The sequence below is a fragment of the Carettochelys insculpta genome, chromosome 5 (assembly GCF_033958435.1).
Source record: "Carettochelys insculpta isolate YL-2023 chromosome 5, ASM3395843v1, whole genome shotgun sequence".
Classification (NCBI taxonomy): domain Eukaryota; kingdom Metazoa; phylum Chordata; order Testudines; family Carettochelyidae; genus Carettochelys; species Carettochelys insculpta.
Window position 1 is genome coordinate 105,938,347 of NC_134141.1, and position 21,945 is coordinate 105,960,291.

The 21,945-nt window shown below is 40.5% G+C and overlaps 1 protein-coding gene across 8 annotated transcripts in view; it reads left to right on the plus strand.

The window, feature by feature from the left end:
- The window catches only part of PRLR (prolactin receptor), a 235,159-nt gene that overhangs the window by 159,163 nt on the left and 54,051 nt on the right, over positions 1-21,945 (plus strand). The window contains exon 1 of one of the 8 annotated variants that reach the window (XM_074995681.1): positions 11,396-11,442. The exons of the other annotated variants lie outside the window; for them this stretch is intronic. The gene's annotated coding sequence lies outside the window, so the exon portion shown is untranslated. Of the gene's footprint in view, positions 1-11,395; positions 11,443-21,945 lie in introns of those variants that run through there. 8 annotated transcript variants of the gene reach the window in all.

Consider the following 21,945-nt stretch of genomic DNA (forward strand, 5'->3'; position numbering starts at 1 on the left):
ACGACCCATGGGAATTATAGACCAATCAGTTCAACTTTGATACCAGGAAAGATGTTGAAACAAATTATTAAACAATCAGTTTGTAAGCATCTAGAAGATAATAATTAGCAGGCATTTGTCAAGAATAAATCATGCTAAACCAACCTGAATTCCTTTAAAACAAAACAGCAGAAATGTAGACCTGATGAAGTGGATCTGACCCATGAAAGTTTATCACCAAATAAATCATTTTGTTGGTCTTTAAAGTGCTATATTTCTGCTGTTTTGTTTTGTTGGAATACAGACTAACATGGCTATCTCTCTGTTACTAAATTTCTGTGACAGGATTACTGGCCTAGTGTATGTACCACATTCTGATTCTTAAGAAGGCTTTTGACAGAGTCCCATGTGATATTCCCTTAAGCAAACTAGGGAAATGTGGTCTAGGTTAAATTGTAAAATTGATGTACAATGGGTTGCAAAAACATCCTGAAGGTGTTGTCATCAATTGTTTGTCAGACTGAAAGGACATATATAATGGAGTCCTTTAGGATTATTCCTATCTCGAGTATTAGTCAATATTTTCAGTAATGATTTGAATAATGGAGTGGAGAGTATGCTTGTGAAACTTTCAGACAACACCAAGCTAGGATTGCAAGCATTTTGGATGACAAAATTATATCCAAAATAACCTTAACAAATTGGAAAAATAATATCATCTTTTTGAATTCATAGCCAAGTACATAGTATATAACTTAGGAAGGAAAGAATCAAATGAATAACAATAACACAGGGAATAATTGGCTTGTTGGTAGAACTGCTGAAAAGAACCCAGGGGTTGTAATGGATCACAAATTGAATGGGTTCACATTTGTGATGTACCTGTGATAATGGCTAATACAGATGAGCCATATGTAAGATAAGGGTGGTAATCATCCTGCTCCGTGCAGCACTGGGGAGGCCTCAGCTGAAGTTGTGTCCAGTTTTGGATATCATTCTTAGGAATGATGAAGACAAATTGGAGAAAGTCCAGAGGAGAGAAGAATAAAAATAAAAGTAAAATTTAGAAAACCTGACTATGATGAAACACTAAAACCACATGGGTATGTTTAGTTGGGAAAAGAAGTCTAGTAAGACATGAAAAAAACCTTTAAATATGCTAAGGGCTGTTATAAAGAGGATGGTAAAACAATTCTTCTCCATATCTGCTGAAGAGAAAGAAAGAAGTAATGGGCTTAATCTGCAGAAAGGGAGATTTAGGTTAAATATATGGAAAAACTTTCCAACTAAAATAGTAGTTAGGCTCTGGAATAGGCTTCCAAGGAATATTGTGGGATCCCTATTGTCGTGGGGCTTCCCCCACGCTTTATGAAAATTGGCTATGAATATATAGATATGCATAACCCAAAGATGCTTTAGACTAAGCACCTCATGTAATATATTTGTAATGTTACGGTCTACTGAATAGGTATACCCTATTTTTGTGCATGTAATGTTCTTGTATGTGAAGTTAGAAATATTAAGTGTGAATCTGGTTTTAATTCTAAATGCGCTAATTCAGGCCATCACTGATGCCCCAGAACCTGGATAGTTTGGTGATCAAGTAAAAAACTTGTGAATAACCTCGTTTGCCCTGGAAGCCCAAACTGTGGTTTGTCCTAGAAAGACATATGGCCAGGCCACTTGATGCTGAAGCCTATTTTGGGTCTGGTAATTTTCCACTCAAGGTGAGAAAAGTTTAAACTAAATACAAAGAATTCCAGCCTCAGGTAAAAGGCATATAAGGTGGGGGGGGGAACAAAGAATAGGGAGGTGCCAGAGACACTCCCCCTCCATCACTATCTAAGATGGTTGCTAGAAATATCCAAGACTGAAGAAGGGGGAGAATTGGGCCCAAGCTAGGAGGCTGCTTCAGTCATAAAAGAGACTTTTAGAGCAATTGTTTAGGATAAGAATTTGCATGTAACAAATTCTTAGTGAATTAGAACTAGCTAAACATTTTGGGTTTTTTGTTCATTTGAATTTAGTAACTTACTTTGGTCTGTCTCTTTCTACTTGCAATCACTCAAATCATCCTTTTTATATGTAATAAAAACACTTATTTAGTACAAAGCCCAGTGTAAATAATGGTTATGGGGCGGGGGGGCAACCAATGTACATATATCTTTCATCCATAAAGAGAGCTGAGCTTTCACTGTGAGCTTTCGGTGTATAAAGCTTCTACACAGAGTTAGATGAATTTGTTTGGGGTTTTAGTTCCATTTGTGTGTTGGTTTCTTGGATGTTGAGCCCTTAGAAATAAATCCTCACATAGCTGAGCTGGTTCAGTGTCTGTGTTGCTCTGCAGGGGGGATGGAAACCCCCCACTCTGTGCCTAGTCCAGGGGAGACCAGTGGACCTAGCCCAGCAGAACAGAGTAGTGGGGAGCCCCAGAGAGCAAGAAGGTGGGTGCCAGTGGCATGACTTTTCCTATGCAGTATCCAGTTAGTTAGATTTGCTAAAGCTGCAAATATCACACCCTTATCCAATATTGTCTTTTTATGAAAGTAGTAGTATATTTAAAATTACATTTTAGACATTCAAATTTAAATAACAATACAAAGAATTTTAATCAATAGCCTGGGTCAAGTATGGTGTTTGCCTGACGTTATTATGAGTCGTGTCCATCTCATAGTGACATTTTCTTGGTATGAGCAAAAGCAGTATAAGATAGGATGCATAATTTGTCTCACTCGTGAAGTTTATTTTAAAAATCAGTTATATGGAAGTGAAAGTTATTGTTAGATGCTGTCAATCTTTTAGTGTGTGTGGCTAATGTTAATATAGCCAGTCCAGCACTGTCTTTATGTCAGACTGTTACAGACTGTAATATCTGTACTAATCAGATTTTAAAATGTATGCGGTAGTAATAACAACAGTAATAAAGATGTCAACAAAAGTGATGCCATTCGGCTTGGAATCTATATATATAAAACTCAATTTACTTAGCTACAAACCTGACAGTTTTGAAAATAACCCAACGAATCCATCAATCCATGATATGTCAGTCTGTTAATAATTTCCATGCACTAACCACTAACATTTTAATTTTTAACATTAGTTTGCTCCCATCAAACAAACAAAATCCAGGTTTATATTCATCGTAAAGGTGAACTGAAAATAATATTTGTTTATTTTGATACTACTTATTTCTCTAGCTCATACCAACACGAATCTTTAAAGAAATTAAAGAGAAATAAGAGGGAATAATCAGGGGCAAAAAAAACGCTCTTATATAAGCTAAGTATTGAAGTATTGAAAATCTCCCCTTGCCATCAATGGGTGTTAAATCAGGCCATAGTGAAGAAGTAAAAGTATGAAAGATTGATCTTTGCTAGAAGGGTGGCTCCACTAAGCAGTCTTGTTTTTTAATAGTTCCTTAAGTTGTGTCTCATGTCAGTTATCAGTGTGCTTAAATATTATGGTAATATTAAAAATCATACGTAATATTTTCAAAATATTTTATCTGAATCGTGATTTTGGTATGAAATAATTTTCAGAAGTTTTCTGAAAAGATGACATGTCTGTCCTCCCACTATGCAGACGTCACAGCAAGAAAACCCTGTACATGAGCATGAATTCACATCATGCCATGCAAATATGTAGCAAAATTTGCTTGCAACATTTTTCAATATGGGATTCTACATAAACTCTCTAGATTTGGTCTATTTCATTCAGGTATATTAAACAGCTGTTTTAATCTGAACTGAAGGTGATCTGTGTGTTTTCAAATAGGTACTTATGGCTGGATCTATACTTTCCCCCAACTTTGAAGGGGTCATGTTAATCAGGGTGGTGGGAGATTACTAATGAAGTGCTGCAGTGACTATGCAGCACTTCATTAGGCTAATTCTTCTCCACGTCAATTTTGAAGTGTCAGACTTTGAAGTGTCTGGGCCTGCACGCATGCTGGCACTTTGAAGTTTGACATTCAAAGTTGTCGTGGGGGAGAATTAGCCTAATGAAGTGCTGCATATTCACCGCAGCACTTCATTTGTAATCTCCTATCACCCTGATTAATGTGCCCCCTTCGAAGTTGGGGGTAAGTGTAGACAAACCCTACGTGTATTTAACTGAACCTTTCTTACTGTGTTCAAGCAAATGCCGTTCAGTTGTTTCTTCTGTTTAATTATTTATATCTTTCTGAATGGCACAGAAAATACTTTGAACTATCATTAAAAGATGTGTCCTCTTCTCATCTGAGTACATTGCTGTAATAGCTAATCTGAGTCCCCAGTAAAAACTCTAATTTAATACAAAATTCCTAAAACCCAAATTATGTATGTTTCAAGAGCCACCTGCTAAATAGGATGAATTTTATCTCTCTCTGCTTAAATGTGGTATATAAAAGTTAATGCTTTAAATTGAATCTCTCTAAAATTTAAAACATCTGACTGAAAAGCTTGATGCTACTTTGGCCTTTTTTCAGACGATTCTTCATCACAACAATTTATTATTGTCATGTTTTAGAGTTTCATTGCTGTTGACTCATTAAGACAGTCTTTTTTTTCTTAAAGAGCTTTCAGTCTCACAAAATTATGAACTCAGTGTGGAAGTTTTATGAAAGGCCATAAATGCTCAGACAATTGAGGGTTGGATTACAAGAGGGGATGAGGGTGCCAGGTGGGAGGCATGACTTCTGGGTGAGGCCAGAAATAGGAAGTTCAGGATGTGGGATGGTACTCTAGGCTGAGCAGAGGGGTTTAGAGGGCAAGAGGGGGAATCAGAGCTGGGGGTGGGGGTTGGAGCACAGGGGGTGGGGAGGCTTCATGGAGAAGCTCCTGGAAGCAGCGGCCCATCCCCGCTGGGGCTCTCACGTGGGGGCAGGGCCCTGCAGCACCCCTGCAGCTTCCATTGGCCACAGTCCTTGTAGAATTGGTGCTTGGGCCAGGAGCAGTATGTGGAGCCCTCTGATCTCCCTGCTTTTGGGAGCCATTGCATGCATGGAGCAGGGAAAGGCAAGCCCTGACCCTGCACCTTAGGGGGTCACCAGATCAGGGAAAGCTTCTGACCATGCTTTTTGTTGGGAGCTTGGAGGCCAGGTTAAGGGTCTGTTGGGCTAGATGTGGCCCATGGGCTGTAGTTTGCCACCCCTGAGCTAAAGAGTGGACAGCTTTAAGCCACATTTACATTCTCTCACTCCTGTGACAATTCAGCACTGGGTCAAATAAATTAAAACAGCCTTCAGACAGCTTCCTCTTGTGCCAGCTGGCCATGGCCACATGCTCCTCCTGTTGGCTACAGGAAGCAGGAATTTATATGAGTCACTACAGCAGCCACTACTGAAAGTAGTACAGGCATGCCCCAAACTCCCCTCTGCATAACCATATTCAAAGTCGGCAAAGATCTCCTTCCCAGTTCACAGAGTCCTTGGAGAAATGCTCCATCCATAGCTCTACTCACCACAGTGGTACCACATCGGTTGTTATTCTTCAGTACCAAAGTCTTCAGTCATAAGCTTCATCTACACTATGAGATAAATTTGAATTTAAGGCAGTTAGCTCGATATTGCCATGTCTTCATTGTGAATACCATTAGCTCAATTTATGGACCGTAGGAATCTGCTGGGTGTAGCATAACGTTTGAAGTTAAAAGTCAAATGAAGGCCAGTGTGGACGTGCCACATCTTAAAATCAAATTTACTGGCCTCCAGAGGTGTCCTGTATGTAACCCACAATGCCCCTTAGTGCTCTACTCTGGCCACTGCTCTTCAGGGCTGTGTCTACACGTGCCCCAAACTTCGAAATGGCCATTTCGAAGTTTACTAATGAAGCGCTGAAATGCATATTCAGCGCTTCATTAGCACGCGGGCGGCAGCAGCGCTTCGAAATTGACGTGCCTTGCCGCCGCGCGGCGCGTCCAGACGGGGCTCCTTTTCGAAAGCACGCCACCTACTTCGAAGTCCCCTTATTCCCGTGAGCTCATGGGAATAAGGGGACTTCGAAGTAGGCGGGGCCCTTTCGAAAAGGAGCCCCATCTGGACGCGCCGCGCGGCGGCAAGGCGCGTCAATTTCGAAGTGCGGCTGCCGCCCGCATGCTAATGAAGCGCTGAATATGCATTTCAGCGTTTCATTAGTAAACTTCGAAATGGCCATTTGCATGGCCATTTTGAAGTTTGGGGCACATGTAGACGTAGCCCAGGTGTGCAGGAATTAGGTAAGAGGAGGACCATGAATTTCAAATTGGGACCAGGAAGCCTGTAGCTGTGGAGTCATGTTTGTATGAGAGGCTGAGAAATGTCTTCTTTGTTGCTATTAGCGCTTTGAGTGCATCTGCCCATTACAAATAGCCCCTGCAAGAAGTTTGTGGTTCTCTCTCTACATTTGCTATTTTTTTTCTATGCTGCCTGGCACCAGCCACTGCTCCACTGCACGACATGGCAGCAAGGCTATTGTGGGCATTGTGTTTGCATAAGAGGCAGAGAAACTTTTCAGCAGTTTACATTTGTGCATGCCTCCCCACAGGCGCCACACAGTCGGGGTCTTTCCTGCACTCAACCACATCACGTGGCTAGCCCCCAACCCAGTGAAAGGATGTACCTGCCGTTTGGTGCTGACTATGCTGTCAGGCAACGCAGTGTCCTGGCTTGTGTGTGATTAGGGCCCCAAGGGTGGAAAAGATTTCTGGGGACTTGCAGCCGTCTGGGGGGAAATTTCCTCCAGTAGATAACATTTTCGAGGGCTTGCAGCCATCTGGGAGGGACTGCTTCAGTTGGCCGCCCCACCAAAAACACATTCGGGGCCTTTCTGCCACTGGGGGTGGGGGAAGTCTCCCCCTGGTAGCTAAGAATTGTGGGCGCTTGCAGCTGCCCAAGGGCACTACTTCAGCTGGCCCCCCACTGAACCATCCCTTCCCCAACAAGGATCTGGGGGGCTAGCTTCTGCTGGAAGGAAGTCTCCCCCAGAGGCTAAGATTTCTGGGGCCTTTTTGCCACTGGGGGAAGTCTCCTCCCAGCAGCTGTGAATTGCGGGGGCTTGCAGCCACCCAGGGAGACTACTTCAACTGGCATCCCACTGAAAGCTCCCCCACCTGCTGCCCCAACAAGGACCCCGGGGGGCAAGCTGCCACTGGGGGGAATGGTTCAAGTGGCCCTCAAGTCATGGACCCCACAGCCAAAAAAAGATTTTCGGAGACCATGTCAACTGGCCATTCAACCTCGCACATACCAAACCGCCCCACAATGGCAATGAAATTTGGTGAGCTCCATGCCCCATCCCCCTTGTTGGTAGTGTCTGTGTAGTGAAGAGGAAAGACAATTTTTGTTCCTAGCCTTTTCTATCCTCTTCCTTCCAGCTTTGGAACCGTTCACGCAGGGAAGAGTGGGTGGAGGGCCAGTTGAGAACACAGACTGTGCATAGAAGCTGCGTAATGAACTGGGATCCCAAAAACCCTCCCCTCAGCAACTTTCTTTTTTCCAAATCTTGACTACCTACTCTTTCTTCTTACTTCTCATTGTACCTGTGTTATTTCAGGGATCAGATGCAATCAAGCAGGGGGGTGGGGAAGACAGTCGGTGGTCCAGTTAAGAACACAGACGGGGCACAGAAGCAATATAGTGAACTGGGAACCCTCCCCTTAGCAACTCTGTTTTCCAAATCTTTGCTATCTACTCTTTCTTCAAGCTTTTCATTGTTCCTGTATTATTTTTAGGATCAGATGTAATCAAGGGAGAGGGGACAGTCAGTGGTGGGCCAGTTGAGAAGACACAAACCTGATGATTTTTATGAAATCTTTCCTAATTCAATTACAGCTACAGTTTTAAAAAGCAATTCAGTTACAGAAGAAAGAGATTTCAGTGCATTTGGCAATCTTTGTTGATGCACTAGTTTTGCTTCCTTCCACCTGGAAAAATGGACATTTGCTTATCATGGGAGGACAATGAGGGCAATGCAAAGTGGGAAGATGATGTCAAATTCCAGCACAAACACCTAGAATGCTACAGGGATGGGGGAACTGTGGGATAGGTGCCCACAATGCACTGCTGAAGCAGTTGATATTTGCCGATTGAGCGTGGCAGGAATAAGTCAACTTTGTGAGGAGCATGTGGGGAGGTGAGGATAGTCAAATTCAAAATTCAAAAATTATAACATCCAGTGTTACGAAATCAATATTAATAACTTTGAATTTATCTCATAGTGCAGATGTAGCCATAGTTATGCTGTAGTACACATTAACAATGTCATGGTATGCAATTTTACTCTAGGCAGTTCCCATATGGTAAATAAAAATGCCCCACAAACAGAATACTAAAAAGAGGAAGTTCACTTTATAGATTAGCAGCCCTTGTGTTTTAAAACAGACTTTTAAAAAAAATTCTAATTCATTTTCTTGAGTTAATTGGTCCCAAGCTGTGAATTTATATAACCTATTTCAATAACTGGGCTGTAAACTTAAAAATAACTCATGAAAATGGGTTATAATGTAATGCTGTCAGACACCTAACTCGTGGCTGCTTCCATCAGAAATAAAGTATCTAAGAAAGCTTTCATATTTTTCAACTAGTGTAAAAGTAGACTTTTCTAAGAGATTTATTGTTCAGTGGTTTAAGTGCTGGACTGGGAACCAGTAGCTCCTGAATTTTAAATCAATTTCTTACATATACTTCCTCTTCACCCTTCCCCATTATTGAGAATGTTTACTGTCTTATAAAAAGTGCTTGGCACCTTTCAGAACAGGGCACATAATCCCTCAGTCTTGGTTCCTCCATCTGTAAACAGGATAAATAATACCATAATATTTGCTTATATCCCACACAATGCTGTTATGAGAAATAATTACATGGTATAAAGTCTCAGAATGAAATATTTGATAGAAAAAAAATCATTAGCATTATTACTTTTTCTACTGTTTATATATTAAATACTACTTGTAATAATTCTTTGCACTTCTCTAGCACTTTCTATCTCAGTCATTCTCAATCTTTCCAGACTACTGTACCTCTTTTAGGAGTCTGATTTGTCTTGAATACCCTCAGGTTTCACCTCTCTTAAAATAGTTTGCTTACTGTATCAGACATAAAAATACGGAAGTGTCACCGAACACTGAAACACTGTTCACTTTCTCATTTTTACCATATAATAGGTATCAATAAATATACTAATATTGTATTTACACTTCAACTTACAATATATAGAGCAGTATAAACAAGTCATTGTATGAAATGTCAGTTTGTGCTGACTTCAGTAGTACTTTCTATGGACTGTGTTGTAAAACTAGAGACGTGTCTAGATGAGTTGATGTACCCCTGGAAGGCTTCTCTTCACCCATAGGGATGAGTGTACCCATGGTTAAGAACCACTGTTCGATCTGAGGATCTCAAAACACTATACAAACATTAGTTTCCCAGCGCTCATGTGAGCTAGTTAATAATTAATTGTCATTGAAACTTCTATTAAGCTCGCCAGAACTTAGCTAGGGAAAGTGAGGGCACCAGAAAGTCATTGGATGCCAGAAGCAGAACCCAGAAGTTTTAGGTTCCAGTCCCCATGCTCCAACCATTAGATGATATTCACTTATGCACATAGCAATTCAATACTTAATTCTTCTTTCAGATTTTTATTAATTGTATTTGAACTCTTAGAGCCTACTTTTGCTGTAATATAGTTAAAGCTTCTTATTTGACATGCATATTCAAGCTCTTATTTCTACCTCCTCTTCTTCCTCTAAACCACACGTAGGGCCTTATGTCCTCCATGATTCCATTTGTTAGCCACACAAATACACTCCAGGATCTATAATTTAATTTAATAAATAATTACATTTCTACCTCTTTTGGTTGTTGAGGGCCTAGCATACAGGCCTTTGAGAACAATAAGGCAAGGCTTCTGTTTTGGGATTCTGCAGATGCAGCTCTGAGAGGTGGAGACTGCTCCATTGGCTGGTGTTAATTTTGAAAGTTAATGATGCAAATATCATTATGAGCTAAGTTAATTCTCACTGAACATAATTGTAATATCTAGCCAGCACACTTATCCCACAATGACATACTTTCTCCCGGGTACCAAATGCACCCATCTGTTCACTTGCCTGACGACTTCTGTAATATTGCTACACATTTATAATATAAAATTTGTCAGACACTAAAAATTAAAAATGTAAGGACTGAATAAAATAAATTGAATGTAATATCAAATTATATAGCCTTTGATGTATTATTCGTTTTCACATTCAGTTCAATAATAAAACTAATTTTTAATTTTTGTGCTGCTGCCACAAAATTTTCAGACTGGTGTGATGTACTAAAGAATGTAGGTCAAGCTTGCTGCAGAATGAGTGGGTATTATGGTGTTCAGGGTTATGTAAAAACTAAATTGATTGATAGGTTGATGCTTATATGCTTTTCATCACGAGTCTCAGAAAACATTGACTGTAGCTGCTGTATAATATGGGAGTAGAATATACACAGTTGTGCAAATGACCAGAAAATGCAAATGTATGTCCTAGTCAGTGACACTCTAAATGAGTTCAAAGATCTGTGCTAGGTTATTAGCATTCTAGCCAGGCCTACAGACATTAAAGTATAAATTATAGTTAAAGAGAAATTTGAAAGACAAAGGCCACGTCTAAACTAGCAAGGTCTTTCAGAAAATCATGCCTTTTTTCGAAAGAACACGCAGCACATCCACACACAAAATATGGTCTTTCAATCAAAAATTGAAAGAATACGTCTCTTCTTCTGGAGGCACTCCTCCACTCCTGGGTGAGGAAAAGCACTTCCTTTCAAAAGCTTCTTTTTAAAAAAAGCATGTGTAAATGCTCCTCAGGCCCTTTTTTTGAAAGAGCAGTCTTCATGATGCTGGATTTTTTGATTCCTGGCCTGTTCTTTCAAAAGAGCGGGAGCTGTGTGCACACTCTCTACTGAAAGAGTAGATCAGTCTTTCAATCCACTTTTTTGTGTGTGGACACAGTCTTTCGAAAGGAGGTCATCTTTCAAAAGATCACTGTGGAGTAAACACGGCCAAAGAGGCAATTTAAGTGTGTGTTAAAATGAAAGCAGAAAAGTAAACATATTTTTTCCAAGGATAAACCTATATTTCTACTTTGTTAATCAGTGTGATTGCTATTGTTCATATCTATTGTTTTAGAAATGACTTATTGCTGTGTATTATAGTAGTTGTTTTAGTAAGATGTGTTATGTTTAAAATAAGAACTTTCCTTCAAAACTCTATCTGTATCCAAATCAAGGCTGTTTTATGAGGTTTGAAAAGACCCCTTAACACTTTCCCTTTATGTGTCTTGACACTGATGTTGAAATTCAATTATATGCCCAGGGCCAGCACAAGGTCTTTGCATTTCCAGGCCTCAGTTTAGCCTTGAAGAGAAGAATTTCACCTTGAATGGTTTCAACCAGCATGTGAAGACGAAATATTGGGAATGATCCCTTAAGTTTTCAGGGCCTACATCAGGGATGGGCAACCACAAATGGTGAGTGGACTACATGAGCAGAGATGGAACATGAATCTGGCCATTTGTGTGCTCTGAAAGGGAGGGGTGGAAAGGGAGGAGCATGGAAATGTGAGGCTTTGATGCCCTGATGTGTGTGAAAGGCATGTGGAGGAGGGGGACAGCCAGGGGTCTGCAAACTGGAGGTTGCTCATCACGGGCCAAAATTCTTGCTGACCTCACTGGTAACCGAGGCCTCAGCAACACCTCACAATCATTTTGAGAAAGGCTGATTTGGGGCAAGGCTGGAGAAGCAATATACTGGAAGATCTTCAGCCTCATTGAAAGTAAAATTCAATAAGTATTTAGACACTTAAACGAACATCCATGTGTTTTTCTAAACCTTTGAACATTTGGAAGATTGCCAGTTGCTAGTATGTTGAGGGTAAGGCTTGCACGTCTTATTCAGCTAGCATTCCCTGTTCTGCTGCAGTTCATTGACCATTGACACTGTACTCGCTGTTCTGCAGACATATGACTCATTAGTCCTTGCTTCAAATTGCTCAAAATACAGTGAAGACCAGACAAACAAGTTCTACAGCTGCATATTATTTCAGGTGGTAGTACAAGTTTGAAGCAGTTTAAGAATATTGCAAAGGTTATCGTTCAAAGGCTTTGTGAAATAAGTATGTTCTTCAGCGTGTGCTTTATTCAGCAGTGTTGAGATGTGGAGAATTGCTCCATTTCGTTAAAATACTGGTTATTTCTGCATCAGTCAGAATCCAGCATAAGGGCTGGTTACATATGTTAAAACTAGCCTGGCCAATATTCAGCCATGTACAGAAATGTGGATATGTGTGTGTGTTTGTATTCAAAAACAATAGAAAGGGTCCTTTTTAGAGGCTGGTAGGTTGAAATACAAATGCTCACAAATTGAAGCTGAGAAAGGACCTAGCATTGTGGCAGCTAAGAGATACTACTTTGCACAGAGTAATTAATGTGTATGGAACAAGGACAAAAGGCAGCAATAAAAGCTGCAACATTCAGAACTACATGTAGTAATTAAAATAACGTAGGAAAAAAATTTCATTATAATAATACTGCCACATAGGACAATGGATTTACATGGACCAAATGTTATCCTTTTGGTCCTGACATGTCTGTCTCTTATGAGAAACTTCTAAATCTCTATATTATCCTTCTGTTTTCTGCTCTGTCTGATTTACTTCATCCAGAGCCTACTTCAGTTTATATTTTGTTCACAAGTCAAATCATCTAGTCTGACTGTGCTACACTTGGTGCAGAAGCCAAGGAGAATAGGAACAGAACTGGCTTTCTTGTGAATCTTTGGGATTTCTCCATCTCTAGAATTGCCAGAGCCTGGATGACTCTAGGACTGTATCTACACTTGCCCCCAACTTTGAAGGGAGCATGGTAATGAGGGCCATGGGAGGTTACTAATGAAGTGCTGCGGTGAATATGCAGTACTTCCTTAGGCTAATTTTCTCCCTCAGCAACTTCAAAGTGGCAAACTTCGAAGTGTCGGCGTGCATGAGGAGGAAAGGGACTTCAAAGTAGCATGCCACGTCAGAGTTGCTGCGGGAGAGAATTAGCCTAATGAAGTGCTGCGTATTCACCACAGCTCTTCATTAGTACTCTGCCTTGGCCCTGATTACCATGCCCCTTTGAAGTTGGGGGCAAGTGTAGACACAGCCTAGGTGTATGTGTGAGCTGCCTCTGAGCTGCTCTAGCCTATGTGTGCCAAAGGCTGTTATACCACCTGGCTATCACTAAAATGCAGTATTGTTACAGCCATAGTCCGTCCCTTGGGACCCCACATATCCTATTAAGCTAGGAGTGACGTGTATTGTGTTAATTTATATAGGATAAATAGGCCGGAGGTGTTAACATAATCAAGTCACTGGCTAACATTTAAATTAAGATTTGGGCTACACAGATTTCAGTCTGCTTATTACAATGGTGCACATGCCATTAAAAATCCTGTAAAACTTTTTATTAAAGATACAGCAAAGGAGTAAGAGTTATAGCTTTTGAAATGTCACGTGTTAAATAAGGGTTTTATTTTAAAGACATCCTTTGCGCTGTTTTCCTTTTGCTGAAGAGAATTTCTAGGAGGAAGAATCCTCTTGTTTGGCAGTCTTTTTAGACCCTGTCAAAGACTGTAACAATTGTTGTAGAAAAGAGAAGATGTTAATTGAGATGAGCTGACGCTGTTGCTGTTGTTAAAGTCTTATCCCATTTCCTACAAGACAAAATAAAACACACACAAGGGAAAAGACAAAAACAGCAAAATGCAGCTTCCGTCTCTCTTATTGATTTTCACTTACTACCACAGTGTTGGGGAAACACAGGCACTTCACTCTGTTCTGCCAGCCATTGTGAGACTTAGCAAGCTAGTAACCACATGAGCCTATTTAGGGCATTGCTTTTAGTTACATATACTTGTCTCATTGAACTGGAAGGGACTTGGAGAGGTCATTGACTCCAGTCCCCTGGTTGCCTCTTGCTGGTCACAGGCTGACAGCATTTTTGCCAAATATATAGTCTTAGCTAAACTGCACTCCTATTACACAGAAGGCCAAAGGAGGGAGAGAGGGGAAGAAAAGAAATAAGGTGCAGGGAGGAAAAGCATGTATCGGGGTCAGGAGAGACAACAAGGTGATATTTGGGATTTAGCTGATGCAGTTGGATGGGGCTGTGTCCTCTGGGTTCCTTTCTGTGGCCCATTCTGGACAGAACAACTCTCAGGATTAAGACAGAGAAGGTCCAGGGATCCTGGACATGTAGGAGGTAATGCTAACCATGACTGGGAAGCTCACCCCAGCAACCAACATTTCTTCTCAAAGTCTCTTTCTTAAGGACCCCCAAAGAGAAGTGAAGGGCAGAATAACTCATCCCCTCATTATTTTGTCCATTAATTAGGCTTAGTAGCTGACAAACCAGTTTTGATTTATTAATTTTCACTTCTCAAATGCCTTTGTTTACCAAGAATGTTCTTAACATAGTCCTTGAGTTATATCAATAGGCCTTTTTGTTTGCACAAATTCAGTCTTTCTGTCTCTCTCTTCCCATCAACGCTTACCATTATAGACTATTGTGACATATTACAAACTTTTACGTACTTTTTACAGTTGAGCACAGAATTAGGATAAGTTTGCAGGCCAAGCTATCGCAGCTGATAGGGTGACCTTGCCGGTGTCACAGAGCTGGTTGTTTCAACTCAAGAATTCTTCTATCCACAGCTGTCTAGTCAGGGCAGGTTCACAACCCCTTTATATTGCTAAATCAGCATAGTGTGGCTGGGTCAGCTTGAAAATATGTTGCAATATTTTTGAACATATGTAGCGCCAGATCAGGTATTCAGCAGGGCTTGAGAGGGGCACCCTGGGGTTTAAAGCCAAAGTATAATTTAAATCACAGATGTATATCCTCTCAAGGTGTTTTCAGTTTAAATTATGTAAAACTGGGCTGTACAGGGCACACATCCAGGAGGAGGAAAGCATGCATGGCCATAAAAGGCATTGTTCACTAACCCATGAAACCAAAATGGGAAGATGCAGCCAACATAAAAGATTGAAGGTGTGGAATCAAGTTTCTAATAAAAATTACTTTTATGTAAGTGGAAAGGCAGCCTTAATATAAACAAACATAAAAGAATCTGTATTGTGCCATTATTTAGCCCGAAATCCTTACTGAGAGGTGCCCCCTTCATATTGTTTAGTAAAACAATAACTATTTTGATGACTGCCTAAGGTTTTTATTTTAGGTTGCATGGAAAAAATACTGTTTTAGATGAAGCACAAAAGCAAAGGCTGTTAAGATATAAAATACTCGATTACATAAGAATGGGAGCCTTGTATATCAGCAACTAAAATATAACCTAGTTAAAGCTGTTTCTAATGTGATATTAAGCAAAATCAGCTGGTGTTAATTAGAGAAGCAGCAAAACAATTTTCTGGAGATCTGAATTACAGTGATTAAATCCCATTAGACTAATTTAGAAAAAAATCCACCAGTTTAAGGCCAATCAAAATATTAAGTAGACAATAAAACAGTCAACACAAATGCTTTTGATGTTTAAGCATTTTCCTACATTATGTGAAAATAGCAAACACTGTAAAGCACAATACTGCTATTTAGAATCATGCATGACTACAGTTGGAAGAGACCTCAGGTCGTCATCCTATCCAACCCCCAGCTCAAAGCAGGACCAACTCCAACTAATCATTACAGCCAGGGCTTTGTCAAGCCTGGCCTTAAAAACCTCTGAGGCTGGAGATTCCACAACCTCCTTAGGCAACCCATATCAGTTCTTCACCACACTTCTAATGAAGTAGTTTTTCCTAATATTCAGCCTAGATGTTTCTTACTGCAACTTGAGGCCATTGCATCTTGTTCTGTCATCTGACACCACTGGGAATAGCCCAGCTCCATCCTCTTTGGAACCCCTGCTTCAGGGGGTTGAAGGCTGCAATCAAATCCACAGTGATTGTTCTCTTCTGCAGACTAAATAACCCCAGTTCCGTCAGCCTCTCTTCATAAGTCATATGCTCCAGCCCCCTAATCATTTTGATTGTTCCCCATTGGATTCTTTGCAATTTGTCCATATCCCTTCTGTAGTTGGAGCCCAAAACTAGACTTCATAATACTCCAGATATGGCCTCACCAGTACCGAATAAAGGGAACAATCACTTTCCTCTATCTGCTGGCAGTGCTCTTACTAATGCAGCCCAGTGTGTCGTTAACCTTTTTAACATAGTTTCTACTTAGCATTTTTCTATACAAGGAAAAAGTCTTCTCCATGCTAAAAGTAGAAATCAAATGTTTTCTGTAAAAACATGTACAGCTGTTTTCCATTTGAAATTTCAGATTTGTATTTCAAAAATTTCAATGTTCATTTACTTGAAAATTAAGCCACTTCTAAACCTATCCTTGAATGAAGAATAACACAAGATTAGACAGGCTAAACAAACGTGTCAGTTAAGTCATGCAGAAGAGGAAGAATTTTGTCACAAACAAGATTTTCCAAGTTCTTGTAACTCTGGTATCATGAATCACTATAGCAAAAATTATGTAACTTGATAAACAGAGTGTTGACCAAAACTTTTTACAGAAAATGGGTCAAAATCCAGTTCCAAGGAGAAAAGTTGGCTTTAGATACTCATACAGAAAATGGAGGAAATGTTTAGTGTAAAAGCACTGTGGCTTGATTTGTTGACAGTTGCATTCAGAACCTGAGTTCTTTGAAATGGCATCCTTAGTTTCAGTCTTCAGCTATTTTAGTCATTAAATACTCTGAGCTGTACTCAGGGAAATGCATGAAAGTAGGTTTCATTTTCATACTGAAGGTATGCTGTTTAGTTTTGAAATACTTCTTTCTTCAAATGAAAATATCTGAAACATTTTTCCCCACTACTCCAGTGGTTCTCAAACTTTAGCAGCCCAAGACCCCCTATTTTGATTTTTAATTTTTTGTAGATCCCCAAGCCAGCTTCTGATTTTTCCCCGTGGAGCACTCTGCCCCCACTCCAGCCCTTCCCTCAAGGCCCCACCTCAGCCTAACCTCTTTCAGACCCTGCTCTACCTCTGCCCCTCCTCATCTTGCCTTCTCCCAGGTTTTACTCTGTCCCTGCTCCCATACAGGGCCTCCTGCACACTGCTGAGCAGCTGTTCCCCCAGCATGCAGGAGACACTGGTAGAGAGGGGAGAGAAGTTGATCAGGGTGGCTGGTGGATCCAGCCATGACTTACAAACACTAGTTTGAGAACCACTGCTCTAGAGTATACACAGCTAATACTTCATTATGTAACTGATCTGTACAGAGCTCAAAAAGGAGACCGGAAAGTGAAAAGGCCATGTTCCAGACCATAACATGCTGTATGGTACTTATACTCATTTAAAAAATAAAAGGAATGTGGAAGTGTTTTACACAAGAGAAGGGTAAATTAAGACACTTTTCTTATACTTTGCCTTGCTAAACCACCAATGGTGACACAAAGCCAGTCCTGGAATCTTTTGTGTGAGCAATCATTCATGTAAGAGGTCTCTTGCATTTTATTCATGAGGGAGGAATAGGAGCATTTGGCCCACTTGAACCATGATTCACATGCGTGCACTGTGAAAGGCTTGTAAGTGTCCTTCAGGAAATCCCATCACCGGTACAAGATGTGATGTTGTTCTGGCAGTTTCCGGGGAGCAGAATTAATAGGTTAATTCACTACCTCTCTAACTCTGGACATCAGAGTTCAAATCTGACTTGTGGAGATGAGCACAGATGAATATTTGGATCTCTCAAGTGACATCCTCAGGGTCATTTTATTCTACTTAAAAAAACAAGCATAACTTGGCTGGCCTAGCAAGCTTTCTTCAAGGGAGGCTTGGAATAGAATAGCGGAAGTAACTCATGTGAGTGCAGTATTTAATTCAGATTACATTCATGATTAATCCACTTTCATTTCAAGCGAAGTTAGAAAAGAGAAGTGAAATATGGACTGCTGATCAAAGAGTGAACATTCTTCAGTCCAGACAGAGGTTCCAGCTGCATCCTTGAGGAGTATTTCTCCCCAGCAAGCTGCATTGTCAAACAGGAGCTTCCATATGGAATGAGCCCGTGTGTAATGGAACAAAGCTTTGAGAGAGTAGCAGAACCAAAGCTACTGGCCTGGCAAGTGGGTGGCCAGAGCAGTTTGAAAGCTTAATTGTATGTCACAAGTGATTTTTGAGGAGGGCATTTTGCAGTTCTTTTATTCATGCTTTGGTTCAGCAAGACATATTTGAAGATCTAAGGAAAATTATCTAGTTCCAAAATGTGTTAAACAGCATATGTTCAGAAATCAGGTATGACAGCAGACCTACAAATTGCCAGCAAAACTAGAGCTAAATATAATAATGACTTTATTTCCTTCCAGTGCATCCAATTGGGTGGTTGTAATGGAAATCATATAAAAATAGGGTTGGAAGGGACATTGAGAGGTCACCAAATCCAGCTCTTTATATTTAGGCAGGACCAAGCAACCCTGAAAGATATTTATTCAACCTATTTTAAAAGCTTCCAGAAATGAGGATTTCACAACTTTCCTTGGAAGACTATTCCAGAGTTTAATTATCCTTATAGTTAGAAATATTTTCCTAATATCTAACCTAAATCTTCCTTTGCTGTAGATTAAGCCCACTACTTCTTGCCTTATCTTCAGCGGACATGAAGAATAAAGCTTTAAATTAGAGATGCCAAAGGAGTTATTTTAATTATTTTAAACCATGTAAAAGAAAGCCAGATACTGCTTTTATCACATTAATTACCAGCAGTTCCTCTCATATATTAACATAAGAAAATGTTTTTAATGAGCTTTAGATTACAAGGATAATATTTTTAATTAAAGCCTCATGCTGTTTAATGTCTTTATAGCAGGAGTGACTTGAGTGGCTTTTAGCATTTAATCAGGAGGTTTTCCATAAACCGCTTTTACCAGGAGGTTTGGAACATGAGATATAATGTCTGAGGAATGTTCAGCACTGGAAGTAACAGGACTTTGCATTTTTATATTAGCCAGTTTAGAACAGTGACTTTTTTTTTTTTGGATTGTTCAGTGCACTTAGCAAACTGCTCTACAATCACTCAAGTCTGAATAAAAAGCAGTCAAGTAGCACTTTAAAGACTAGCAAAAAGTTTATTAGGTGAGCTTGCGTGGGACAGACCCACTTCTTCAGACCATAGCCAGACCAGAACAGACTCAATATTTAAGGCACAGAGAACCAAAAACAGTAAGCAAGGAGGACAAATCAGAAAAAGATAATCAAGGTGAGCAAATCAGAGAGCGCAGGGGTGAGGGGGGGAGGTCAAGAATTAGATTAAGCCAAGTATGCAGACAACCCCCTATAGTCACTCAGAAAGTTCCCATCCCGGTTTAAACCACAAGTTCATGTGCTGAATTTGAATATGAAAGAGAGTTCAGCAGCTTCTCTTAGTAAAGCACATGTTACATGTGGTTTAAACCGGGATGGGAACTGTCTGAGTCACTATAGCCGCGTCTACACGTGCCGGCTACTTCGAAGTAGCTGCGCCAACTTCGAAATAGCGCCCGCCACGTCTACACGTGGCGAGCACTATTTCGAAGTTGAAATCGACATAAGGTGGTGAGACGTCGAAGTCGCTATCCTCATGAGGAGATGGGTATAGCGCCCTACTTCGATGTTGAACTTTGAAGTTGGGCACGTGTAGCCGATCCGCATCCCGCAACATTGAAATAGCGGGGTCCGCCATGGCGGCCATCAGCTGAGGGACTGAGAGACGCTCTCTCCAGCCCCTGCGGGGCTCTATGGTCACCGTGTGCAGCAGCCCTTAGCCCAGGGCTTCTGGCTGCTGCAGCTGGGGATCCATGCTGCATGCACAGGGTCTGCAACCAGTTGTCAGCTCTGTGGATCTTGTGCTGTTTAGTGCAAGTGTGTCTGGGAGGGGCCCTTTAAGGGAGCGGCTTGCTGTTGAGTCCGCCCTGTGACCCTGTCTGCAGCTGTTCCTGGCACCCTTATTTTGATGTGGGCCGCTTTGGTGTGTAGACACTCCCCTGCAGCGCCTACTGCGATGTAGTGCTGCCCAACGTCGATGTTGAACGTCGACGGCACCAGCCCTGGAGGACGTGTAGACGTTATTCATTGAAATAGCTTATTTCGATGTCGCTACATCTAAATAAGCTATTTCGATGTAGCATTCACATGTAGATGTAGCTTATAGGGGCTAGTCTGCATACTTGGCTTAATCTAATTCTTGACCTCCCCCACAACCCCTGCGCTCTCTGATTTGCTCACCTTGATTATCTTTTTCTGATTTGTCCTCCTTGCTTACCGTTTTTGGTTCTCTGTGCCTTAAATATTGAGTCTGTTCTGGTCTGGCTACTGTCTGAAGAAGTGGGTCTGTTCCACGAAAGCTCACCTAATAAACTATTTTGTTAGTCTTTAAAGTGCTACTTGACTGCTTTTAGTTTTGATAGTGTATAGACTAGCACGGCTTCCTCTCTGTTACTTTTCAAGTCTGAATGTACAACGTGTACTCAGGAAAGTACAAAGAATATGTTACTTGAAAAGACACTTTCTCGTTGGGATTCTGTTGAAAAAGAAAGTATTGAACAGCAATTCATGTAGCCAGTAATTTCTCTGCTCATGCTACTGTGACTAATTGTTGGACAGATTTGTATTTGGATAAGAACTTTTATTTCCCTGTTGCCCATGTTCTGCCCCAGATCTGCCTTAGCCATAATGTTTTGATGCAGAAATAATTGGGTGAGATTCTTTGGCATGTACCATGCAGAAGGTCAGACAAAATGACTGTAATGGTTATTGACTGCCTATTGCCTTAAAACCTTTGATTCCCCTGAACAATCCTATGTTTATCACACTGTCCTGGCTACTGGTGAAAATGACTGTTTAATGTTAGAAATGAGACGTAGGAGAGCAGTCCTGCCAGTACTGAATGTGTAGAACTCTTCCTTTTGAAATCAGTGGGGACTCCAAAGTAAAATTGAATGACAGGAGAGAGAGCCATATGCTTTTGCTGCATCAAGAAATTGAAGCTAGAAAATGTAGGAGGAAACCTGTTTAAACCCAACAGTCTTCAGTAGATATGGATGAACCGTGTTTTTTTTTTTTTTGTATGAACATCACCTTAGTACATTACCACACAGAATTAAGTTTGCATGTTAAAAGCAGCAACTGCATACTTGGGTGGCAGGGAAGGGGAGGAAGCTATTCACCTTGAAGTAGCCTAGAACTCCAAGGCAGTTCATAAGTTCAAGCTTCTTTTGTAATTTCTATTTTTAGGCAATGTTGGACCAAATTTATCACTGGTGTAACTCCGTTAAATCTCTTGTTTGCAGAATGAATCTGACACCTGATTTCTGTTCTTTGTAAAATCAAGATAATGTTTCTGCATTGTTGAGCTCCACCTTAATGTATTGTATACATCCTGTCACCTGGATAATTAAAGTCCAGCCTTTGCCTTCAACATAAACATATATTCCTGCCTTATTAAACATTGACATGTAGATTACTACATACACAAAAAAGGAGAAACATGATTCACTTTTGTCAGTTAAAAGTTGCTGTTTTTCATTAGCTTCATTGAAATGGAGTTAAACACAGGAATACTCAGGTAACTTGTTGGTTTAGCCACCCTACCACACATACACATGTTCCATACTCTCCCCAAAATGTCTTTAGTGCTAAAAGTAAAAATAGTTTGTTTTATTAAAATCCGTATCTAATGAGGTTTTATAAGTAAATTAGTCTGGGCTAGTAGTTTCCTATGTAATTTTTTATTCCTCACTGGAAGGCAACCTGCCCATTAAACCTTGTTACAGTTAGGCATTTACTGTGAAGACACAGAAAAAAACAAAGGCTTGCCACCTGAGAAAGGGTAACAGAGAAGAGTTAGGTAAGTACAGAGCTTTCTCTGTAAAACATCTAGCTTCAGTGTCGGGACAGAGAATGTAAGCTGTGCATTCGGAAACTTCAGTGTATTGCTCCTTTCAGCAG